Source organism: Panicum virgatum, chromosome 2N (genome assembly GCF_016808335.1).
Source record: "Panicum virgatum strain AP13 chromosome 2N, P.virgatum_v5, whole genome shotgun sequence".
In the NCBI taxonomy this organism is placed as follows: domain Eukaryota; kingdom Viridiplantae; phylum Streptophyta; class Magnoliopsida; order Poales; family Poaceae; genus Panicum; species Panicum virgatum.
The window spans coordinates 2,433,578-2,447,657 of NC_053146.1; positions in this window are offsets into that span (position 1 = coordinate 2,433,578).

Below are 14,080 nucleotides of genomic sequence, written 5' to 3' on the forward strand. Positions count from 1 at the left end.
CACTGAGGTTTAACCAGGGCATAAGTCACACAGAGCTAATCCCTTCTCCTTGATCACCCGTTGCTCTCAGCTCTCCTGATGGCTATCAGACTAACTAGTGGGGTTTATGCTAAGCCGTTGCCCATACAACGGTTGAGTGGTTTGCACGATAGTGGAGTTAGGTGAGATAACACACCAACTCGGTCCTTACTTGTGACAAGATGGATATCTCCCTTCCTTGCTCAACCACATAGGTACGAGCACACCATTTGGCAATTCACACAGAAGTGCCATCCATCCCGTCTTAAACTCATCTTTCGAAAATTTCACATTTTCCCTTCCCACACACTCACACATTTTCCTTCTATAAAACAAGTTGTACCGTATTCGAGGTCATAAGCGTTCTAGCAGCGATTAATATCCAAACATAATAAATCATATTCAGACATTAATCTAGGTGGTCAAGGAATGGTTATAACAAATCAAGGGGTGGCTATCCAACCATGTTTTCAGCAGGCAAAACATATGCAGTTTTATAAAAAAGACCAATAGGATGTGTTTATAAAAACCGGGACAAAACATGCATCAAAGGATGAGATTGAATTTGCTGTTCTTCGGGAAGTCCTGATCGAGGTACTGTCCTTCGGGTTCGGGGTCGCGGAACTGGTCCTCGTTCACTTGCTCATGGTACTGCTCGTCAACGGGTTCTCCCTCGTTTACACTGTGATCTACGACACATACAAACAAGCACATAATCGAGAAAAAGAAATAAAGGTTTTATCGTTGAGATCGAATCGGAAATAATTAAGATATGGAGATAGGAGTAATATTTTTGGGCGGTTTTCTAATGACATGGTCAAAAGTATATTACAAATAGCGTGGTAAAGTTTCAGGTTGATCGGAGGATTTTTGGCGCATGAAATGATAGGTTAGAGGAGTGGTTAGGGTTAAATAAGGGTCCAGGGATGTGTTTGTAATTAGCAAAAGGACTTGATTAAAATTTTAGGGAATGTTGGGGCTATTCTGAAAAGGGTCAGGGGTTTATTTAGAATTAAGTTTATATGGTGGAAGGGTTTGTTTTGGAATATAATAAAAGGGAGGGTTTATTTTGCAAAAAGGCTAAAGAGTGGGAGGGCTCTTAAACAAATAGAAGAGAGGGGAGGGGGTTTTGGGCATATTTGCCCATCTCTTGTTCCACCCGACCGGGAAATAGGGGAGGGGCGTGAGGGGCGGCGGCGGCCCTTGCCGGCGGCCCTGGGGCCTCGGCGGCGACCGGGTAGGAGGGGAAAAGGGCCAGGGCGGTGTGGGGGATTGATTCCCCTCCTCGATTTGAGGGGTGGCGGCCCGTAGAGGCGGCGCCACGGCGGCGGGCAGCGGCCGGCCCTGGCCGGTGCGGCGGCGGCTAGAGCTAGGGCGAAACGGTGAGGGGAGCGAGGGCATCCTGCTGCTCTTCTCACCTTGGGCTGGGATGGAGCGAGGAGGTGCGCCCACGGTGGCCGGCGGGCGGCGGGCAAGGTTGTGTGCGGCGGCGGCGCTGGGAGCTTGGAAGGAGGGCTAGGGGCGGCGAGTGCGGTTGTGGGGACGATGAGCTACGCGGGGAGCCCATTTATAGGTGGAGTAAGGCGGTGGAGGAGGGGCGCGGCGGTGGTGGTGGCTGGCGAGCTCGATTGGAGGGGCAGGCTGTGGAGCTCGGCGTCGAGCTGTGCGGGCTCGAGCGTCGAGGCGGGGTGCTGTGCGTGCTGTGCGGCACGGCGGGCGGCGCGTCGAGGTGGCTAGGCGACGGGACGGGTCAGCGAGCGGTGCGGCGAGCGGTGCGGCGAGCAGCGCGTCCACGTGGTGCGCGTTGTCACGCGCGCGTGGAGCGCGTGGGGTGGCCGGGCGCGCGTGCGTGCGTGGGGCGACACCGAGCTGAGCAGGCGGCACCAAGCCAACTTGTGGCCGTGCGTGATAGTGCAGGAAGAGGAAGGGAGAAAGGAGTAGGAGGGAGGAAAACAAAGAAAAGAAGAAAAAGGAAAAAGGGAAAAAGAAGAGGAAAAGAAAAAAGGGGAGAGAGAGAGAGAGAAGAGAGGAAAAAGAAAGGGGGCACTGGCGGGATTCGCGGCGACGGTCGCGAGCCGGTCGAGCACGCGCGCCGGTCGGTCGTGACGTGCGGAGCAGGAAGACGGGACGGCGATAGGATTCGGTGTCGGGACGGCGAAAGATCATCGGGAAGGTTTACGGGAATTTTGGAGTTCGATTCGAGCTCAGCGATGAAAAAGTTTCGGAAATTATTTTTAGCGCGTGATTTAATTTAGTGAATTTTTGCTCTGTTACAATTTCTGATGATGGGACATTGGAATGCCCTGACACTGTCGTTTTGGAAAATGCCGAACCGTCAAATGGGATACATGAAATTTCCACAAACTATGTTGATTCTGGAGAATCATTCGATCGTAAGACTACAATTGTCGACATATACTTTGCCTCATCAATTGCAAAAACCATCCAAAATGATCCAGATCCAAAATCCATGGTAGAGTGTAAGAAACGCTCGGACTGGAACAAATGGAAGGAAGCAATTGAAGCAGAGTAGGAGGGGAAAAGGGCCTCGGCGGCGACCGGGTAGGAGGGGAAAAGGGCCAGGGCGTCATTGGGGATTGATTCCCCTCCTCGATTTGAGGGGTGGCGGCCCGTAGAGGCGGCGCCACGGCGGCGGGCGGCGGCCAGCCCTGGCCGGTGCGGCGGCGGCGCTGTAGGGTCCCGGCGGTGGCTAGAGCTAGGGGGAAACGGCGAGGGGAGCGAGGGCAGCCTGCTGCTCTTCTCACCTTGGGCTGGGATGGAGCGAGGAGGTGCGCCCACGGTGGCCGGCGGGCAACGGGCAAGGTTGTGTGCGGCGGCGGCGCTGGGAGCTTGGAAGGAGGGCTAGGGGCGGCGAGTGCGGTTGTGGGGAGGATGAGCTATGCGGGGAGCCCATTTATAGGTGGAGTAAGGCGGTGGAGGAGGGGCACGACGGTGGTGGTGGCCAGCGAGCTCGACAGGGTGCCATTAATGCCGCTCGGCCGCTTGCGAGAGTCGGCGGCGCGATTCGCGGCGGCGACGCAACGGCTCGGTTTGCAAATTTGAGATGAAGGATTTGGGTAAAACCAAATTTTGCTTAGGTTTGCAAATCGAGCACCTTCACTCAGGAATTTTAGTGCACCAATCTGTCTATGTCCAGAAACTATTGAAGAAATTCAATATGGACAAAGCATATCCAAATAAGACTCCTATGGTTATTCGATCTCTCGATAAAGAAAAAGACATTTTCCGACCACGGGAGGAAGGAGAAGAGATATTAGGATCAGAATATCCTTATCTCAGTCTCATCGGAGCACTCATGTACCTTGCAAACAGTACCAGGCCTGACATTGCATTTGCAGTGAATCTATTAGCAAGACATAGTGCTGCCCCGACTAAGCGTCATTGGACCGGAGCAAAACAAATCCTTAGATACCTGAATGGTACCAAGGATCTTGGCTTATTCTTTCAGAAAACCGATGATCCTAGCTTAGTTGGATACACTGATGCTGGCTATTTGTCTGATCCCCACAATGCCAGATCACAGACAGGTTTTGTGTTCCTTCACGGAGGAACTGCTATATCATAGAAGTCATCTAAACAAACCTTAGTGGCTACATCTACAAATCATTCTGAGATTATTGCACTATTTGAGGCATCATGTGAATGCGTATGGCTCCGCAGAATGATAAACCACATTGAGAAATCTTGTGGTATTGATTCCTCATAATCACCTACCATTATCTATGAAGATAATGCCGCTTGTATTACACAGATGCAAAGAGGTTACATCAAAAGCAATATCACCAAACATATTGCTCCTAAGTTGTTTTATCCCCATGAGCTTCAGTAAAGTGGAGAGATAAACATCTTACAAACGAAGTCTTTTGATAATCTAGCAGATCTCTTCACCAAATCCCTGCCTACTTCCATATTTGAGAAATGTGTTAAGGGAATCGGTATGAAATGGCTCAGAGACTTGCAAGTTTCAGGGGGAGACTCTCTAAATGATGGACCCAGTTAAATGCTTCACATTGCACTCTTTTCTTTGATGAATTTTACTATCAGGTTTTCTCATACAAAGTTTTTAATGAGACAATGTTGAATACAAGCATATGCCTTATCTCATGTTTTCCCCACAAGGGTTTTTCTAGAGATAAAATCAAGGCATTTGTATATTACTCCTTAAACCTTGCAGGTTTATGATAGAGTAATAATCATACATATTATTCCTATGTTTTTTCTCACAGGGTTTTTCTAAGGAATTAAAAGAACTTGTTGGTCTCAAGGATTCGATCAAAAGGGGGAGTGTTACAAAACCAAGTTATTTGATCTCATCAAATGCAGCCATGGTTTCAAAGCCATTGTAACAACCATGTTTATGGCATTAATGATCTTTATTTCTGCCATTAGAAAGAAGAAATTGATGTACTTATGGCTAGGAGTTACACACTCTTGTAATCTCCCTATATATGGGAAACTTGAGATCAATGAGAAACACGCAGAATTCACCATACATTTTGTCTCCACAAAATTCTTACTAACAAGTGCCACCCCATGTACTAGCTAGCTAGCAGCTGACTTATCTGGATACTGAAATTTTTCATGCTATTTATTAGCTACAAAAAACAGCACAACGTTATCTTAATACAAAGATGCATAGATCTTCTGTGTATTGAAGAAAAAAAACGACGCAATGCTTTAAACCTTTTAGTCAGGGATTTCTGGATACTGAAGAGAAGCAGTATTCTTGTTACTGCCACCCCATGTCTAGATCTGCTGACTTATCTATGGCGGCGACCATTGAATCCGGTATAGGTTGAATCTGAATGTGCCATTTATCAATCATATAATGGTCAACATCATTGATCGATGATGTTGGGCTGCTAATAACTAACGAACTAGTCGTATGCTCTGAGGATTATGATTGGTATATATATGCCTCTAAAAAATGTGTCGCACAGTCAATCATGTGAAGGGGGAGAGGGACAGGAGTAGAGGAGAGAACGGAATAATGAGGTCCATACAATTTTTCTGAAAATATGCAAAAGAGCTCCATACCTATATATTTATTGAGAGTAGAATTGTAGAATGAAAAGGATTGAAATGGATGATCTCATTGATATGTATGGGTTACATTTATATCGACTGAACAGACAAAGGTGTCTCTTGGAGACACCCCTTTGGGGTGGTGGTTTCCCCTTTGTAATTATCTACTAATTACGTAATTACATATACTGATTATCCTAATTGATCACTAACTATTTTTCTTGTAACAACATTTGTTAGAGAAGTCAATAACCAATTTAGTACAAAGTGAGTCACCCAATATTTGTAAGATAGGTTGCCCCCCTGAACAAGCAAAGGCCGGAAAAATAACCCGGGCCATCATAAAAAAAGAAAAAATATTTTAGCGGTAAAAAGGAAGGAATGAGAAACTCAGCTAGGCGAATAATTTAGCTGAGTTTTTTCATCCCATACATACATTTAGCTGCATGCAAAGACGAAGCAAAGCTTAGTAAGCTTCTAGTCTAGGGTTAGTATCTGGATATACTGAAGAAAGGAACGTACGGTATTCTCGTGCTGCGCATCTATCCCAGCTGGGCTACACTACTTGCTGACTTGGCAAAGGCGGCGGCCATTGATCAATCCAACATGCATATGGTCGACGCCATTATATTGAGCAGGTCAGCCGGGAGAACGACAAACTAGTGGTAATAAGGTCAGAGGAATAATTAATGCATGCATGCTTAGTAGTACTACGTTTGTAAAAAAAAAAAGAAACCTTATGTTACGCGGTCAATAGTCGTCGTCTGAACTCTGAAGGAGCTAGCTAGAGACAGGAGACGAAGGAGAGGGTCTATGATGCCTCCTCTCTTCAGATGCACGACCGGATAGACATCGGCTGGACAACCGGCAACCACTGTCTGGTCGGAACCCTTCAACATTTTTTTCTTTTAAAAAAGGGGGGGCCGATCGAGCATGTCAACTAGGGCATGCGTTTCACCGAGTACAATCAGTCACTGCCCGATGGGGTACAGTCGACAACTCGATCTCTGTTCACGACGCCGGCAAAACTAACGTCTGGCCGCGGTGCACGGCAGCGCACCGTGCCGCGGCCTGCCACAACCAGCGGATCGCCGGATCGGACGACGTGCTTCAAAGCAAAACACAGCATTATCTCCGGCAAAGCAGCAAGGTGCCGGCGGCTGCAGGCGTGCAGTCGCCGTCGCTGGTGTGCTCGCGCGCGAGGCCGTGTCCGCCGGGAGAACGCGGCGCGGAGTCACCGGCAGGCATGTCGAACTGTCGAGGGAGCGAGTAGCAGGTCATCACATGGAGAAGCAGGTGGGCAGAGGCAGCACGGATGACCACACGTACGCACGCCCTGCTGCCGCTGGCCACCCATCCATCCTGCAGGTACACTGCTGTACGGTGTCGCCAGGGTGCGTTCACGGACTCACCTTTCTCAGATCGACTAGACCTAACCTACCTCGCTCGCTGCCACACAATAACTACGTATAATTTGGTATCGATCGAGATCTCCTAATATAATTTTGCTTTTTTTATCTGATGATGCAGATCGAGTGTGATAGCAGCAGCCTTCAATTCCTGTATGTATCTGATCGATGCGGTGCCCCCTGCTGCCATGGCTCGTGGTGGTCACTGCTGCTAGCAGCATCCTGCATGAATGAATGCTCTGATCGATCCATCCAAATGTGCACAGGCCGTGGCCACCGGACAGAGCGAGCAGAGAGACACGACGGCAATGCAGAGACACGATGCCCACATAGATGCAGCCATGCAGGCGCGGCTCTCAACCACCGCTCGTGAGCTACAGGACAGCAGCATCACACCAAGACACAAGATACAGTGCCTAGGAAGACCGTACATACGCACACATCAGATACGGGGGTGCCAACACAGATACAGATGCAGATACTTAAACTTAACACTACTTTGCATCCAGGTCCCTGGGATCAATTCAAGCCACTCTTACTTTCATTTCCTATATACTTGCCTATCAACCCGTGCTGGTTAGAATTAATATAAAAAACTTACAGCTAATAATTATAATTATCTATCTTACGTATCCTTTTTCATCTATATTAAATATTCTAACACATGCTTTAAAATACATATTTATCATTATCTAGTTGCAATAGACTTCATTTGTGTCACACCTCCACGTGTGTTTGATATATATATTTAATTGAATTATTTATTTGTGAATTAGTATTCTTATATCTTCCATACACCTGATCATGGGCCGTCCGACCCGACGAAGACCCGTCCGAAAAAATCCGACCTGACCCGACCAATGTATGGGCTAGGCTTGGGATAACATTTTTGACCCAAAATCCCAAAAATCCGACCCAACCAGACCCGACCTAAAAATTATACATAAAAAATTAGGTTTTACCCGACCCGACCCCGACCACGTTTCGGGCCAAGTTCAGGCCGAAGGGAAAAAAACCTGCGGGTCCACGGACTCGAACCCGACCCGACAGATGATCAGATCTTCCATCCTACATGAATACAAATATCTTGGGTAGTATTTTAATATAAACAATAATACAAATAATATATTTATAATGATAGAAATAATTATTTAGAATTTTATATTGGAGAACTTTAATACTTTGTTGTAATTATATAATTTAGGATTAGATTTAGGGGTTACTTTAGCTTTAATAATGACGTAATTGGATAATTTATTTGTAAATTTAGGGCGTCCTTTGCATTACTTTTATAATGGCATGTAGGTGGGTAATTTACATGAATATTAGGGGTTTAATTCAGATTTTTTTTATAATAACGGAGGTGGGATAATTTAGATACATGTTTAGGGGGTTAATTTAGTCTATTTTTATAATAGCTAGGTGGGTAATTTATTAGAAAAGATAAAAGACCCAATGATGACTATTATAATTAGAGTAGTCAAAGATGGCTTTATATTTCTGATTTTTATGAGAATTTATCTATTTTTAAGTGTCCATATAGGATTCTAAGTAGTTTCACGTGGAAGCTTCAAAGGATATTCCAATTAGTAATAGTATGATGGTATAAATACTTATTTTGAGTCTGAACGGGCCGGCTACAAACAAAAAAGAAAAAAAGGCAGAAAAATAGACTGGAACGAAAATGTACACGGACAGAAGAATCATGTCTCTGCTTGTGCATGGTATATAACCTCTCAAGGGACAAGTGTCAAAGAAAAAACATCTCAAGGACCTGTAATGAAATGAGCGAAGGGAAGAAAAGGCACGTGCGTACGTACAGATCTGCAGAAGAGGGAGCTGAGCGAGAGTGAGCACTGTGCCGGTTGTCAGCTTCTCGGGAGAATCCTCACTCAGCAGCAGCAGCACTGTCTGCGCAGGTCACACCACACCCTTGCTTCTTTATCACAGGGACCAAGTTAAAAAACCTTTAACTTCGCGACTATGGCTGTGTTTAGATGGGGTGAAAAGTGGGAGAAAAAGTCACATCAGTCACTGTAGCACACTGTAGCACTTTTCATTTATTTGTGGTAAATATTGTCCTACGATGACCTAACTAGGCTCAAAAGATTCGTCTCGCAACGTACATCAAAACTATGCAATTAATTTTTTTATTTAACTACATTTATTACTTCATGCATGGGTCATTTGCTATATTTAATGTTTTGATGTGATAGGGGATGTGATGGAAAGTTTGGAAAATTTAGAAATTTTGTGTTAACTAAACACACCCCATCTTTTAATTTTTGTCTGGCTTCGTAAGAACTTTTTTGCTCTGATCGAGCTAGCTCTGATCTGCCTTCCGGGACTTTCTCGGCTTGCCACCACTTGTCTGCTCCTAAGCTTACTCAGCTTTGACCAAATGACGCAGCCATCCGTGGACTAGCAGCTGCTGTGCTCCTTAGTCAGCTGCCTTTTCATCTTTACCTTTATATCCAATTATATTACGACAATATCCACTGCCCACTTGGGTAGTAAGGGCTTAGGATAACGAGAAATTGGGGCTTCGGTTTTAGAGGATTCTATAGATTTTTATGGGAGCGGCTTGTTATTGAAGAAAGTTGGCTTGTTGGTTGAGGCGGTTGGTGGAGCAGACGACGAGGGGTGGTATCGCCTGCTGTAGGATGGCTGGTGTATAGATGGCCAAATGGATGGCCGGCACAGCCAGCACGGCTCGTTGAGGGTAGGGCCCGTTTAGACGTGGTTACTAAACGGGCCGTGTTATGCCTGCCCATGGACAGAGCAGCCGGCCCAGAAACAGTAGAGCATACCGTGCCAGCCCGACGGTTTGGTCATGCCGCGGTCGGTCCTACTGGCGGTCACCGGTCACGTCTCACCACCATCCCCCCCCCCCCCCCCCGACTGTGTCTCGCCTCGCTATCATCCCTAAACTGCCCGACCACACCTCACCTCACCACCGTCCCTAGCCCACCCGGCAGCGCCTTGCCGTCATTCCCAGCACATCAGGTCGTGCCTCGTCATCGTTCCGCCCGCTTAGCCTCGCCTCGCCTCATCTCCGTCCTCTCCCCATGTGACCGTGTCTCGCAGTCATTCCCCACATGCTCGACCTCGCCTCGTCGCCGTCCTCCGCCCGCACAGTCGCACCTCGCCGCCATCCTGCACCGCTCTACCACACCTCGCCGTCGTCCTCCGCGTTGCGTGGCCACAAAGAAAGGGGCGGTTAAGCTGCTGCACTGCACGACTACAAGGGGAGACGACGAGGTGGTCGCGATGCCGAGAAGGGGGCGACACCGGCTACCCTACGCGAAGCGGGAAGAGGAGGAGGCCAGGGGGAAGGAGTGATGGCGACGACTGGGATTAGAAGAGGACCTAGGCAGCTAGGGTTTGGAATGGTAGTATATGGGCTGGTGTAGGTGTTTTCGTTTGGACCAGCTATTAATTAGGCCAGGATCGTGCCGGGCATTTCATCAGGTTGTACCGTGCCGGCCCACGGCTAAGGGAGTGGCCTTGGCACAACACGAGTCACATGTCGGGCCAGCTCGGTTCTGAATCAAACACATATGGAGGTGTGATGCAAAGTCCTTACATTAGCACGACTTGATATGCTAGTGTCTAATAACCTTAGGGCCCGTTTAGTTCCCAAAAATTTTCGTGTGCTACAGTAACTTCGAACATTTAACCACTAATTAGGAGTGTTAAATATGGATAACTGATAAAACCCATTCCACAACCCCAGGGCAAAATCGCGAGACGAATCTAATAAACCTAATTATGCAATGATTAGACAATGTTGTGCTACATTAATCAATCTCTAATGACGGATTAATTAGGCTTAATAGATTCGTCTCGCGATTTCCCATCCATCCATGTAATTAGATTTACAATTAGATCATGTTTAGTCCACCTAGTCTTCGGTTGAAAATTGCTACAGTAATTTTCCTCGAAAAATTTTGGGAACTAAACGCGCTCTTAGTTGTGGCAGCCTTGGCGACGAACCAAATAAACAGGCTCACAAGCACAAAACCACAACCAAATGTATTGTAACTAAATAATAATAAATATATATTTTAAAATATGTGTTAGGATATTTAATAGATAAAAAAATGTGTGATATAGATAATAATTATTATTAGTTACAAGTTCTATTTTTATATCTTACTATTATTAATTGGAGACTCCTTTGAAACCTCCACGTGAAGCCACTAGAATCTTAGGTGGACAGTCTAGGAAAATAGAGAAGTCCTAAAAATTCTCAGAAAAACCAAAAACATCTGGCCATCCATCTGGACTACTCTAATCATAATAGTCATTAGATTTGTTATCATTTCTATTAAATTACCCACCTCTGCCATTATAAACTTACTAAAATAACCCCCTAAACATGTATCTAAATTACCCACCTCTGCCATTATAAAAAATCTAAAGTGATCTCCTAATGTTCGTGTAAATTTGAATCCTTTATGTGAAGCCACCTAGGATCCTAGGTGAATACCCTAGAAAAATAGAGAAGTCTAAAAAATTCTCACAAAAATCAGAATTATTTGGCCATTCATCTGACTATTCTAATCATAATAGTAACTGGATCTGTTATCTTTTCTAACAAATTACCCATCTCTGTCATTATAAAAATAACTAAAATAACCATCTAAACATGTATCTAAACTACCAATCTCTTTCATTATGAAAAAAAATCTATAGGAACGTCCTAAACATGTATCTAAACTACACAACCACTGCCATTATAAAAAAAAATCTGAAGTAAACCCCTAATGTTCGTGTAAATTATCCACCTATGCCATTAAACCAATAATGCAAAAAGATCCCTAAATTTGTATATAAATTATCCAATTATATCATTATTAAAAATTAAAATAACCTCTAAATCTGAATCTAAATTGTATAATTATAGTAAAATATTCAAGTATATCAATATAAATTCTAAATTATTATTTCTATTATTATTATTATATTATTATTATTTATATAAAAATGCTACCCACGATAAGTGTTACTATGTATTCATGTACAATGGAAGAGATAAGAATACTAATTCATAAATAAATAGTTCAATTAAATATATATCAAACACACATGGAGGTGAGAATGAAATCTATTTCGATTATATTATAATAAATATATTTTTTATAGTATATTTAGAATATTTAATAGATGGAAGTGTTGTGACGGAACTGTCAAATTAAAACTCTAATTAAGCGCAATGACCGTCATTTGAACACATCAGGCACATTCGCTTAATGGCTTAATTTGGCGATCCTTTCTTAACCCACGGCCCGATCGAAACGACACCGGTAGTCCCACGCGAAGGCGGGCGCAGATGGTACAAGCACGACAAAATACTTAAAAATACAACAACTCAACACAAGGTAATACATAACTTTTACAAATCCAGTGAAAATATCATAGTTTTACAATCCGAATTCAAATACACCATGACTTACATAATTTACAAAGATTACATAATGTTCAAACTTTACAATAGCGAAACAAGTTCAAAGAAAAGAACCTGCAACTAAACTAACTCTCTGGTTCAGGTCCAACACAACCGGTCAGACCGGATCCCAACACTGGACAGACCGGTGCCCCTCGGCCTACACTAACCACCGGTCAGACCGGTCCACAGACCGGTCCAGACAAGACAGAGGGCTGCACACTCAGCCCTCGAGGGTGCAACACGGCAGGGGTCTCGATCCACCACTTCCCACCCCTCTGCATATCTGCGGATAAACTTGACACAGCAGGGGCAGAAATCAATGTCCGAATGCCCTGAAATAAAAAAATGTGGTGGCAACAAACCCTGAGCAACTAATACTCAGCAAGACTTACCTGACCAGTGGGTATAACTTAGCCCACATATCTTGACATGCAAGACTTTCTGGCTGGCTGGTGGTTAATTTTGCAGAAAAAGCTTCTAAAATGAGTAATTATTATTTTTCCATTTTTAGCTCCAAATTCTATATGCTAAAATCATCAACTAGTATTTGCACCTGCTAAGCAATCGTAACAAACATAGAGTAATAATTCATGATAATCATTTCCAATCAGCACTTAAATTCCATATAGCATTACTATGTTGCGGTGCTGCGATCAAGGTGCTCATATCCGAGAGCGACAGACAACGAATCCATCCGCTTTTACCTTGTAAGGTGAACCTAACCAACACAGCACGCGTATGCCCCGTCGGACCAAACGCACCAACTATTCCCCTCCCTGCCTCAAACTACAGGAACCAGCCCAATGACATATGGTCAGCCGAGCTCAACATGAGACCACCAAAAGTAAACATATGCATCCCCAATTCTCCGCGATTACTCGACCACCCCAGGAGTTGGGTGTGGGTTCCTGTACTTTCGAAGCAAGGTAGTACTCGGCTTACCGGTTTCGACAACCTCCTACTCCCGGCATGCGGCTAGTACAATTCAAACTCGATCACAGGGCCAGACAACGAACGGTCCTTAACCAACACAGACGGGGCTAGCCTTTCCCCACCCGGTCTCCAATTTCTTTTCCTTCTCCAACATATTCCAATATTCCATATACTCAAAATAACGAGATATCCTATATCTCGCGAGTGACCAGAAATCACTCGACTTCTACCGAGATCTTATTAAGCATATCATTTCTATCGTCATATACATACTAGTATAACTCCAGGGAACCTAGGGATCATGCAACTAGAGATCCAAACAATTCCTAAACCTGCTAATGCACAAGTAATAGAAACATATATAGGTGTCATAAATTTAAAATAATAGGGCATGCACCGGGGCTTGCCTTCAGGTTGCTGCTGGGTACTGGGGTGAACTGGGCCTTGGGCCGGGTTCTCACGCCTCTCCTCCTGCTGGGCCTGCTCCAGCGGCTCCGGTGGCTCCGCAACCACCTTGTACACGACCTCTTCGGCTGCGGTTTCTACACGTATGCAATTGCCATGAGAAATGCATAAATGGGTTGCAACCTTAAAATAGCTAATGACTAGATGCAACTACTAGTAATTTACACAAAAATTGCACTCCCTGGCCTAAAACATTCCCCAAAAATCCGGAGCATCCGGACTCCCAAGTCCGGAGTTTCCGGGCCTATACTCGGAGTTTTTTCAGGAGTGTTCCAAGTCCGGAGTATCCGGGCTTATACCCGGAGTTTCCTCCGGAGTGTTCCAAATCCGGAGTATCCGGGCTTATACCCGGAGTCTCCGGGCTTCACACCATTTTCGCCCCAAAAACTGAAATCTTGATTTTGGCAAAACCAACCCCCAAAATTTGAAACCCTTTTAGGCCCTAATAGAATGGTTCATAGGGAGATGATTGACCCAAAAGAAATCGATTTAAACACCCTAGATCGATCAATCCCTTTTTGCCCTAGCTCTTAGTACCTTGAGCAAGCTCTCCTTGCAAGAAAACTCAAAAACGAAGCCACCCCATGGTGCAATACCTGGAGAAGATGATCCCCCACGCTGATTTGAGCATCCTTGGTCTTGGGATTGATTTGAGATGGGGATTTTTGAGTTCTAGAGTTTGGGGAGAGAGAGGGCTCTTGAGGGAGTGAGAGGGAGAGAGAGTAACGAGAGATTGTCAGAGTGAGAGTGAGCTATG